Source organism: Pangasianodon hypophthalmus, chromosome 7 (assembly GCF_027358585.1).
Source record: "Pangasianodon hypophthalmus isolate fPanHyp1 chromosome 7, fPanHyp1.pri, whole genome shotgun sequence".
Lineage (NCBI taxonomy): Eukaryota > Metazoa > Chordata > Actinopteri > Siluriformes > Pangasiidae > Pangasianodon > Pangasianodon hypophthalmus.
The window spans coordinates 23825222-23836520 of NC_069716.1; the positions used below are offsets into that span (position 1 = coordinate 23825222).

The following is an 11299-nucleotide window of genomic DNA, read 5'->3' on the forward strand; positions in this document are numbered from 1 at the left end:
CTGTGTCACTTTGGCATGTCTCCTCGTCCTCGTCTGGGCCAGGCTGGCCAGGCTGAACCACCTCCTCCTCTGGACTGGGTCTGTCCTTTAAGATGTCTCTTAGGGAGAAGGGACCAGATTCACCTGTGCTCTGGTTGAAGAGGTATTCCAAACACAGCTTCAGAGCTGTGGTCTGAGTTCCACTGTGTGATTGTGCTAATCAGGTATACCTGATAGGGACACGCCACACAGTGGGGACCTCGGAATGGCAAAAATAAAATTATAGTAAATTCATGATATGGCCACAATTTATGGAACTGCCACACAGCAAAGATAACGATAATATACAAATGCCATGAAGTGCTATCAAGAGGTGGATTATGATCCCCTCCCTTTTATCTAACTTTCCTTTATCCTTTTCTCACTGATTGACCTTTAATTTACTAATCATCATTATATTAATCAATCATTTAATCATATATTACTGTGAGAGTTTTGATTTAAGTTTTTGGATTTGCTCATGCTGATTATGTATTTGCCTTTATGTAAATAATTCCAGAGGTTAAAAAACAGTCAGGCCTACCTACCAACGTATGAGATTGTCAATTTTAGTTATCACCATTAATCATTTTACACTATATGCTTGTTGCCTTTATAGTTTACCTTAACTAAAAGACAGGTGTTAAGTAACTTTATTCCCTATGAGTGTATTGTTTTCTGGGTTTTCTAGCAGTTGGAAAAGGCTTTATAACAGGCCACGTCACAAACATCACGAGTTCAGTGGTGTTCATGTGTGAAAAACTGCAATATGCAGACCATTAAAATGTTTGACAACTCACTATAATGAACAGGATGAAAAATAAGGGTCACAGAAGGGAAGGCACAAGTGGGAGAGAGCAAGTGATGGGGTCTATAAAGAAACAATTTACATATATTTGTACCTGGAATCATATTAGGCAGCACTTTGTTGCTGGGTCCTTTGCTCCGCCAGCCTTGATGAGCTGCTCCAAGTCAGTGCGATTGTAGGCCAGCACTGCTTCTGCTAGGGTAGACTTGAACATAGCATACTTGGAGTGGCTCTCTGTGCGAATGGCTGCATCAAATCGATGGATCCAGTGGAATATGTCTAGATGCACCACCATGCCATTGTCAGCGGTTGGGCCTTGTGCACAACATCACCCATGGTCAACATACAAGATCTTAGGCACAGGTTGATTGGCCTGCTGGAATCTGTCCATTATTCCATGACACATGGGCTCCAGACATTCAGTGGACTCTTCACAGGTAATCACAAATGAGAATCTGTGAATACTCATTGCCAATGCTGGTAAACTACTCAGCTGTGCCTTGACTGATGTGAGAGACTCTGATAGTTCCAGATTGAGATATAGATGGTATTACCATGTAAATGTATTTCTATTCAAAACCGTTGCAGGAGGTCAAATGTAATAACTAAACAAAAACCTTGATTGCATTATGTATACTAATACGTACCTTCTTAGTGGAGTTCATTTTTAGCACAGTGCCAAAAGTGGAGAGAATCTGGCTCCTGTAGTAGTAGGACTTCTATGACTCATGAGCACTTTGGTGGGAAATGGTAAAATCTAGGACAAAAACCTTTTTTAGGAGGATAGGGAAAGAAAGGAAAGAGAGAAAAGAAGCACATGATGGGGCTGCAAAAAAGACTGCAGAGGTATTTTAATCTTTTAAACCAGGGATATGACTTTTCAGAAGAAATTAAAGAAGTGAAAAGGGAAATGTCTGTTCTAACAGAAATTAAAAGTAAAGGAATGATTTTAAGAAGCAAAGAGCAAGAAATAGAAGAAGGACAAAAATGCACACAATACTTTTTTAAGAAAATTATATCAAGGGGAGGAGGGATAACAATTGAAAACAGAAGGAAGGGAGGAAAAGAAAACGGTAGGGATTTTAAACATTGTAGAGTGCTTTCATGAAAACCTCCACAAGGAGAAAGGTGTGCAGCCTGACACAATGCAGGAAATTTTAAGTGTTTTAGACAAAAAAAAAAAAATACACAGTCAGGGTGTTTTAGTGGAAGATTTTACTATTTTAGAATTGCAAAATTGTCTTAAAGGTTTTAAACGAGGAAAGTCTCCAGGAGAGGATGGACTCCCCCTGGAATTCTGTCAAACCTTTTGGGACATTTTAGCAAACGACATTCTGACTGTTTTTAAAGAATTTGAAAGACTGGACCGACTTCCAGACAGTTTCAGGATAGTGATAGCTACTTTACTGCATAAAAAAGGTCACAAGAGACTTAAAGAATTGGAGACCGATTACCCTTTTAAATTTCGACTGTAAGCTTTTTAGCAAACTTTTATATCATGATGCATGTCGACGGTTTTAGAGGACGTGATCCACCCGGATCAAGCCTGCGCCGTTCCCGGGAGGAAGATCACGGACAGCCTAGTGCTGGTCCGAGACGCCATCCGTTTCACGAGGGACAGAAACATTCGGCTACTAGTTCTAAATTTAGATTTTGAGAAAGCCTTCGATCGGGTCTCGCACCAGTACCTTTTTGAGGTTCTGCGAAAAATGGGTTTTCCAGGGAGGTTTTTAGCGTGGGTGGGCTTGCTCTATCGAGATATTAGCAGCAGAATTTTGGTAAACGGGCACCTCACAAAAGTGATTGATATTCGCTCCGGTGTCCGCCAGGGGTGCCCGTTATCTCCGCTCCTGTTCGTAGCTTGCATTGAGCCGCTGGTGCAGATCTTAAGAAAGGACAAATCGATCAAAGGACTAGACTTGCCCGGCAGACTGACTACTACTTGCACTTTGTACATGGACAACGTCACACTTTTATGTTCGGACGTTTTATCGGTCCATAGAGCTCTCGACTTGACTGACTGGTACGGAAAGTCCTCGGGCGCCAAGCTCAATAGGAGCAAGTCCGTGGCCCAGCTCTTTGGACTGTGGGGTGACTTACAGACGACCTGGATTTGGATTTTAAAGAAAAAGATATAAAAAATTTGACGAGGAGGGTGGCGGACAAGGTAATTGGACTGACGTGTTAGGGAAAATTAGGCAGCGGCTGGGGTTTTGGGGACTAAGACAGATGACGATGGAGGGAAAGGTTTTAATAATAAAAACTGTCTTTTTACCTTTGCTTTTACTCCTCTGTTCTGGTTTTAGTTCTCCAAGACACTTTCTTTTAGATCTGGAGAGAGCGGTCTTTTATTTCCTGTGGGGGTCTTAGTGGGAGAGACTGAGGAGAGAAGTGGTGAAGAAGAGGCCAGAAAACAGAGGGAAGGGCCTCCCAGACCACCACCTGTTTTTAGGTTCAAAATTCACCACCCTGCACATAGGATATGCCACGTCCCCGTCCAGGGACAGCAAGACTGCAGCCGTGGTCAAGTTCTGGATGGGGTCTTACTTGAGAAGGCTGAAAATTTTAAAACCACATCTTAAAATGCCAGTTGCTTTTACACTGTAAAGAATATGTATTTATTGCAAAGTTTTTAAAGAAATATGACATGGAAAAAGATGTCATCATTTTAACTAATCCAAAACTTCTCGTCTCTCTTGTGCAGGACCGGGAGGAAGTGAGCCCCATTCCCGGCCAAACAGGTTTGGCGAAATGCAGCCCACTCCTCTCTTCAGAACAAGCACAGGGACCGGTCATGGATGGCCGCCCACGAGATCCTCCCAGTCAGGGCCTTGATGCATTCCCGGGGCATGGCAGCGAATCCTATCTGCCCGCAGCCAGGGTGTGGCGAGCCCGGAACCGCACGGCACGTGCTCTGGGAGTGCAGTGTGGCGAGCAACCTGTGGGCCGTAACCAGCCCCCTAGAATGCCGAGGTTGATTGGCCTGCTGGAATCTGTCCATTACTCCACGACACATGGGCTCCAGACATTCAGTGGACTCTTCACAAGTAAGCACAAATAAGACAATCTTTGAATACTCATTGGCAATGCTGGTAAACTACTCAGCTGTGCCTTGACTGATGTGAGAGACTCTGATAGTTCCAGATTGAGATATAGATGGTATTACCATGTAAATGTATTTCTATTCAAAACCGTTGCAGGAGGTCAAATGTAACAACTAAACAAAAACCTTGATTGCATTATGTATTCTTGTACGTACTTTCTTAGTGGAGTTCATTTTTAGCACAGTGCCAAAAGTGGAGAGAATCTGGCTCCTGTAGTCCTGTACATTGTTGGCATCTGCCATCAGGAAGGCGTGACAGAGCAGACAGGCAGAAGGCAGCTCTCTTGGAGGAGATGGAGTCTCGAAAGTGTGTCTGAAAAATGAGGCAATCCCCCCGGGATTAAGAAGAGTCATGAGGAGTGTGGTGTACAGATCTTTCCTCTGAAGACACTCCTCAGAGGTTCCCTTCTGTCCGGGCCCGCAGAAGTCTTACCACGTTCTTGTCCACACCACGCCTGTAAAGCGTGGTAATCAATATGCCAACAGTGGTTAGTGATACTACCTCAAGGCATGTTAGGTACACAAATGCTCAGTGCACTCACTTGTCTTTGAGGATAGCAGGGAACATGGCTTGGTGTGCTTCACTGAGTTGACACATGATAGCAGGATCCCATGCCACCCACCGACCCATCTTGCCACCTTCATCGCTCCTGGCTGCTTTGGTGCACTGTCCACAGCGCAAGACCTCCGTCAGCATAGTATACCAGCTGGATACATCACAGATATGGCGAACCTGCACCTGACACCAAAAAAATAAATAAATAAAAAATCTATAGGATGCTGCTCAGGGTTACACAGCAGTGCATTATTTTAATTTGATCTGTCTTTGAATGTATTTACATAATAAACGTTGAACTGTTCTGTTGCAACTGTAAATAACTAATCTAATTAGAATATTAGCATACAGCCCCTGGCAAAAATTATGGAATCACCAGTCTTGGAGGATGTTCATTCAGTTGTTTAATTTTGTAGAAAAAAGGCAGGTCACAGACATGACACAAAACTAAAGTCATTTCAAATGTCAACTTTCTGGCTTTAAGAAACACTAAAAGAAATCAAGAAAACAAATGTAGTAGTCAGTAACAGTTACATTTTTAGACCAAGCAAAGGGAAAAAAATAAGGAATCACTCAATTCCAAGGAAAAAAATTATAGAATCATGAAAAACAAACAAACAAAAGAACACTTCAACACACCACTAGTACCTTGTTGCACCACCTCTGGCTTTTATAACAGCTTGCAGTCTCTGAGGCATGGACTTAATGAGTGACAAACAGTACTCTTCATCAATCTGGCTCCAACTTTCTCTGATTGCAGTTGCCAGATCAGTTTTGCAGGTTGGAGCCTTGTCATGGACCATTTTCTTCAACTTCCATCACAGATTTTCAATCGGATTAAGATCCGGACTATTTGCAGGCCATGACATTGACCTTATGTGTCTTTCTTCAAGGAATGTTTTCACAGTTTTTGCTCTGACAAGATGTATTATCATCTTGAAAAATGATATCATCCCCAAACATCCTTTCAATTAATGGGATAAGAAAAGTGTCCAAAATGTCAATGTAAACTTGTGCATTTATTGAAGATGTAATGACAGCCATCTCCGCAATGCCTTTACCTAACATGCAACCCCATATCATCAATAATTGTGGTAATTTGCATCTTTTCTTCAGGCAGTTGTCTTCATAAATCTCATTGGAACGGCACCAAACAAAAGTTCCAGCATCATCACCTTGCCCAATGCAGATACGTGATTCATCATGACTTTCATCCAGTCATCCACAGTCCAAGATTGCTTTTCCTTAGCCCACTGTAACCTTGTTTTTTTCTGTTTAGGTGTTAATGATGGTTTTCGTTTAGCTTTTCTGTATGTAAATCCCATTTCCTTTAGGCGATTTCTCACAGTTCGGTCACAGACGTTGACTCCAGTTTCCTCCCATTTGTTCCTCATTTGTTTTGTTGTGCATTTTCTGTTTTCAAGACATATTGCCTTAAGTTTTCTGTCTTGACGCTTTGATGTCTTCCTTGGTCTACCAGTACGCTTGCCTTTAACAACCTTCCCATGTTTGTACTTGGTCCAGATTTTAGACACAGCTGACTGTGAACAACCAACATCTTTTGAAACATTGCGTGATGATTTACCCTCTTTAAGGAGTTTGATAATTCTCTCCTTTGTTTCAATTGACATCTCTCGTGTTGGAGCCATGATTCATGTCAATCCACTTGGTGCAACAGCTGTCCAAGGTGTGATCACTCCTTTTTAACCGCAGATTAACGAGCAGATCTAATCTGATGCAGGTTGGAAAGAAAATTGACAGGGTGATTCCATAATTTTTTCCTCGGAATTGAGTGATTTCATATTTTTTTTCCTCTGCTTGGTCTAAAAAAAGTAACCGTTACTGACTACCACATTTGTTTTCTTGATTTCTTTTAGTGTTTCTTAAAGCCAGAAAATTGACATTTGAAATGACTTTAGTTTTGTGTCATGTCTGTGACCTGCCTTTTTTCTACAAAATTAAACAACTGAATGAACATCCTCCAAGACTGGTGATTCCATAATTTTTGCCAGGAGCTGTAGTACCCCGTGGTGGTAGCTCGACTTATAAAGGTAGATGTCCTTTCCTTTGCCCACGCACTCTTCACCACGGGACACTTCAGTGCCTCACACTTCACTTCAGTACCTCCACACCCCAGCTGGCTGCCACACAAAGACACGACTCCAGAAGAAGATGTGTGGAGTTGGTACAGCACCACTAATGTAGCCTGGAGGTTCTGGAGGGTGAAACCACATCCAGTCTGACTTCAGTACCCATCGCCTCTTCAGTGCACCGGTGTTATCACGGTACACCTGAATGGGGTTGAAGAGCCCTCTCTCTTCATCGCTTTTCACCCAGGAGAGGTCGACTGATGGGATGCCACCGTGATTTTTCCCACAGACGCACCCAACCCTCCAGCTCAACCTGAAACATGTCAAAACAGTAAAACGCATAATCTCAATACAGAAATAATCATTTATATTTGTGAAGTCTGCAATTAATGTGAATAGTACTCACTGGGGAGTCAGTGGACTGGGGTGGCATGACTGCAGACGGAGATGTTAAAACTGTAGAAGCCGTGGGCGTGACTGCAGACGGGGATGGCAAAACCGCAGAAGGCTTCGGCGTGACTGCCCCCGGGGCCAACTACTGAGAGTGCAGAGAATTTTATTTAGTGTAATGTGTTCCTGTCATTTTAGAGACAATGTTGAGATTGATGATGTTTATCTTTTGTTTAGTCCTTTTTTTGTTGCTACTAATAGAAATAAATTATAAAATGTTCGAACTCTTTTAGATGTGGTTTTGTACTTTTTACTTAATCTGTCCATACTGAATTTAGAAATTATTGATTGTTTTCTAAGCACTGTTATTGTATTAGTAAATGAATTATAGAATGGTACTCATGCCATCATCTAAATGTCATTTATGTTGATGTTAAATTTGGATAAGAATTTTTTTTTTTTTTATCCTATTATTGAAATGTTATCACTGATGTATGAATAATAGTGCTGCAAACAAATAATGTTTAAATATGTTATGTTTAAGCATGTAATATAGGGACTCCAAATTATTTAAAAAATAGAAAGTCTACAAACTGCTTAATTGCTAAATATTCACCTCGCTTTCTTTTAACAGTCTAAATCAGGACCAGTATTTAATTTCTGAGAGCTCACACTAAACATGTTAAACAGGGTTCACTTGTGTCCAATTGTATGCTCACACAATACATATCTCTGACTTTAGGAGGTCTCACAGTTAAAATGGCAGATCAGATTAATCCTGCTGTCATGAAGTCCAAGGATCTGCCAAGGATCAGTTTGAGAGGAAGTTGTTAGGAGGGGAAAAAAAAAGCTGGAGAAGGTTAGAAAAAGATCAGCAAAGCTTTGAACCTTGCTAGGAACACAGTGACATCCGTTATAACAAAGTTGAAAATATATGGCACAAACCAGACACTACCAAGACAAGAAAAGCAATTGTCCGAGACTCACAACTTCTGTTTGGTAACTCTGGCATGGATTATTGTCCTATAACAGCACGACCTGTCGTGTGTTGTTTCTTATGCTGTACTTCTGCATGTTGCAGTGCCATGTTCTGCTCACTAGTGTAGCTTTTTAGACCAGCAATAGAGTACACACAACCTTGCTTGATTTCACCGGTTGGTGCACAAACAGACTAACCAGAACGAACGCAACAATCTTGAAAAAAAGCAGTACTGTATCTAATTTTAATACAGTGAATATCAGGGGAGAGCGCGAACGCAGTCCCCCACTACCAGAAATTATGCAGTCGAGATTCCCACATTTGGGGAATTCGCAGGGGTCAGCACAACCGGAGTGCAATGGTTGAGCCTCGCCCTGGGTGAACCACCTTCTTGATCATGGTATCTCCCCTGCCAGGTAAGTATGAATTGCACTACCCTCGGCTACAGACTGCACCACAGCACACACTGTTTACCATCATGGTGAAGAATACAGCACTCATCATTACACAAACATCTGAGGCTAAAACACTGCAGTCTAAAAGTACTGCAGAAATAAGACTAACCTTTATTACACACAAAGCCGTGTGGTCATCTATTTTCTTAATAACAAAACAGTACAACACTTCCCATGATGCACTGCTGCTGAACACGTAATGAGATCCACAAAGCTCACGAAACTGCTTTTTTTAATCCAAACATGTACACTAAAATCACAATAGTCAGTTCAGAAGAAAGCAATAAGAGTCCGAAAAAAAACTGTCTAACAATTTTATAAAGATAAAAAAGCATCGCTACAGTTAGCCCCGCCCCCTCTGTGTACAGGACAGGCGGCGACTTACAGCCGAAACAAAACGACTTCTCTACAAGACATTTCACTTCCATTCATTGTTTTAGGGAACAAATAAAGGACAGGGTAGAAAAGCTGCTTTGAACTTTATGTAATTACAAGTGACTATATAACCACAGTCTATGAACAAACACGCATGAGAGCGGAAATTTCTGTCCGACGAGTAATGGGAGTCTGGATACATAGTTCCGGATAGATAGTTCCGTCTACCACAAATTGTGATTGTTGTATTAATTTATTATTTTTAATTTATTAACAGGGTCGTTACAATTTGGAGCCGCTGATTAAAAATCTGGTGCCACATGCACGAAATAAATATTTTCGTTGCGACAAGGACCACGATTTGGGTTTTAGCTTACTTACAATAAATACTATAATTTACCCTTTAAACCTGCTTTTGTCATGCTATAATTCAGGCTTCCTTGGAGTTCATGAGACTCTACGTGTTTTTACAGAAAATAAACGACTTTATTGTGCGTTTGTCAGGTACAGTTTGGTTCTAAAAATGCAGCCAAAAGTCGGAGTAGTGAGTGTGGTTTTCATGGCAGAGATAAATTAGGGTTTGTGTAAAAGCACCGGCACCACTTCTATAAAACCACACTGACCCTGCATGAACAACGTTAAAACCCTTTTCTGTGCTGAAATGTGAAGTCAGTGAGATCACAAACAGCTCAAATGCAGAAATCCACAACCAAACTGCACAGCGCGGACTTCCATGGAACTGGAGAACATCACAGCCAGACAAATGCACAGACTGTATCTTTCTTTGACGGTAGAGAGAGGGGTGCACCGTTCCCGGAAATACTGCAATACCGGGTCGATGCGTGGAGTGGACGGAGCAAGCCCCTATTCCATCTCCCTGTTCCAAAAATCAATTTAATATATGGTCCCCGGGTAGGGGACGTATCAGATATTAAACTGATAAGAACAGATACTACACTTGATCTTAGCCAAAAGGCCGAGAAGCGATACCGACAACAGCAAACAACAAACAGGGACATTCTACACAACTGTAAACCCGAGGACGGCAAATGCTGCTGTCTCTTAATATTCTATAATAAACCAGTGTAAAATACGGGAACTATATTGTTTTATGCTAAAATTAGCAGAGAAAAGGGCGATTTAAGTGCCAGTTCACACAAAAACAAAGGGGAAATGATAATGAATGCACAAACTGACCAATCAGAGACGAGAATACAAAATCCTCCGCACTACACACATTACACAATACTCACATTAGTTTACAAAGTAGTTTTTTCTAAACAATCTTTTAAATTGAAGTAAAATCCTTCGATTGAAACGAGTAACATGACAAACCAAAATGGGGAGAATTTAAAAACATGTAAAAATTGACGTGAATTATACAACATTGCCCCTCAGTGGTCGGATGTGGTATTGCAAGAGAAAACAAATCAGGTAAAAATGTCTACAACTTAATTACCTTAAACTGAGTAAAACATTTTCACGAGGATTTCTTGGTGAAAAGAAGATAAATTGTGAACAATAATTATAATAATTTTAATTTAAACACTGAGTAAGAGGTTAGAATCACCAAACATGTACTTAATGTAAGTTTCACATAAAATACTGTGATTTATAGTAATTACCAAGTTTCTTCGTGGCACAAAGGGTGAAAATTTGTAGCAGTAAAATAGCTCTAGTTTTCTACAACACGAACAACTTTCTCCTCAGTCCCAAATTTAGTAAAAAGGAAAAGAAGTTCATCTTTACACATGCGCCACTCATCCGCCATTTTCCACCAGCAGTTTCTCCAGGCCTGCTTCATCATATACAGCGCTGCCTACCTTCATTTCTTTATTCTGGACGTACAGTATTCCCCCATAATGCATTAAAGGATACTTATGTCTCAGTAAATAAGTAAATAAAAAACATTTTTTGCGTAGCTTACACAATATCACGAGTATCTAAAGGTCAGTCTTGAGCCAGCAGTCCAAACTCCTCTGACGGTAAAATTATGAGTAAGAAAAACATTTCAAATCAGAAAAACAAATGTGTTGTACGGTTTGCTACTCTTACTATTTACACGGATAAACAAATGAGCTCAGTTACTCTACTAGTCGTGGTAGCCTATGCGAGATTTAGGAAACTGTAGTCTTTCACCCAAAATTGCAATCACCTGCTGCTACAGAATCAAGAGCATCTCCACAACAGCGCCACCTAGAGGACTCATTCAAAACAGCGGGACAAAAAGTAAAGATTTGATCAGGGTATGTCCACACTGTTTTTAAAATTACTGCAATAAATGAATACACAGGCTCACAGCTCTGGTCCTAGAATACCCCCTGTCCTGAATATTTTAATCTTTCCCTGCTCTAATCAACTCAGAGGGCTGGTAATTAGCCAATTAGCTGAACCAGGTGAAGTGGGAGCAGAGAAAACACTAAACAGGGTGTACTTCTCTCTACGCTCTTCCATGCTCCTCTGTACCTGTCAGTCACACCGAATGAGGCCTGGCCAGGGTCAGGGTATGTCCATAGTGTTTTTAA

The 11299-nt window shown here is 41.1% G+C and overlaps 1 long non-coding RNA gene and 2 other non-coding genes across 3 annotated transcripts; all 3 read right to left on the reverse strand.

The window, feature by feature from the left end:
* Nucleotides 1-99: 99 nt before the first annotated feature.
* Nucleotides 100-7110, reverse strand: LOC128318622 (uncharacterized). Its single transcript, XR_008302025.1, has 5 exons — nucleotides 6982-7110; nucleotides 6610-6888; nucleotides 4472-4668; nucleotides 921-4384; nucleotides 100-238 (listed from the first exon to the last, which is right to left on the reverse strand). It is a non-coding gene; the product is annotated as an uncharacterized LOC128318622 (long non-coding RNA).
* A 1094-nt stretch (nucleotides 7111-8204) lies between these two features.
* On the reverse strand, nucleotides 8205-8368 carry LOC117597751 (U1 spliceosomal RNA). Its single transcript, XR_004578500.2, has one exon. It is a non-coding gene; the product is annotated as a U1 spliceosomal RNA (small nuclear RNA).
* A 1203-nt stretch (nucleotides 8369-9571) lies between these two features.
* Nucleotides 9572-9762, reverse strand: LOC117597766 (U2 spliceosomal RNA). Its single transcript, XR_004578515.2, has one exon. It is a non-coding gene; the product is annotated as a U2 spliceosomal RNA (small nuclear RNA).
* Between the last annotated feature and the right edge of the window lie 1537 nt (nucleotides 9763-11299).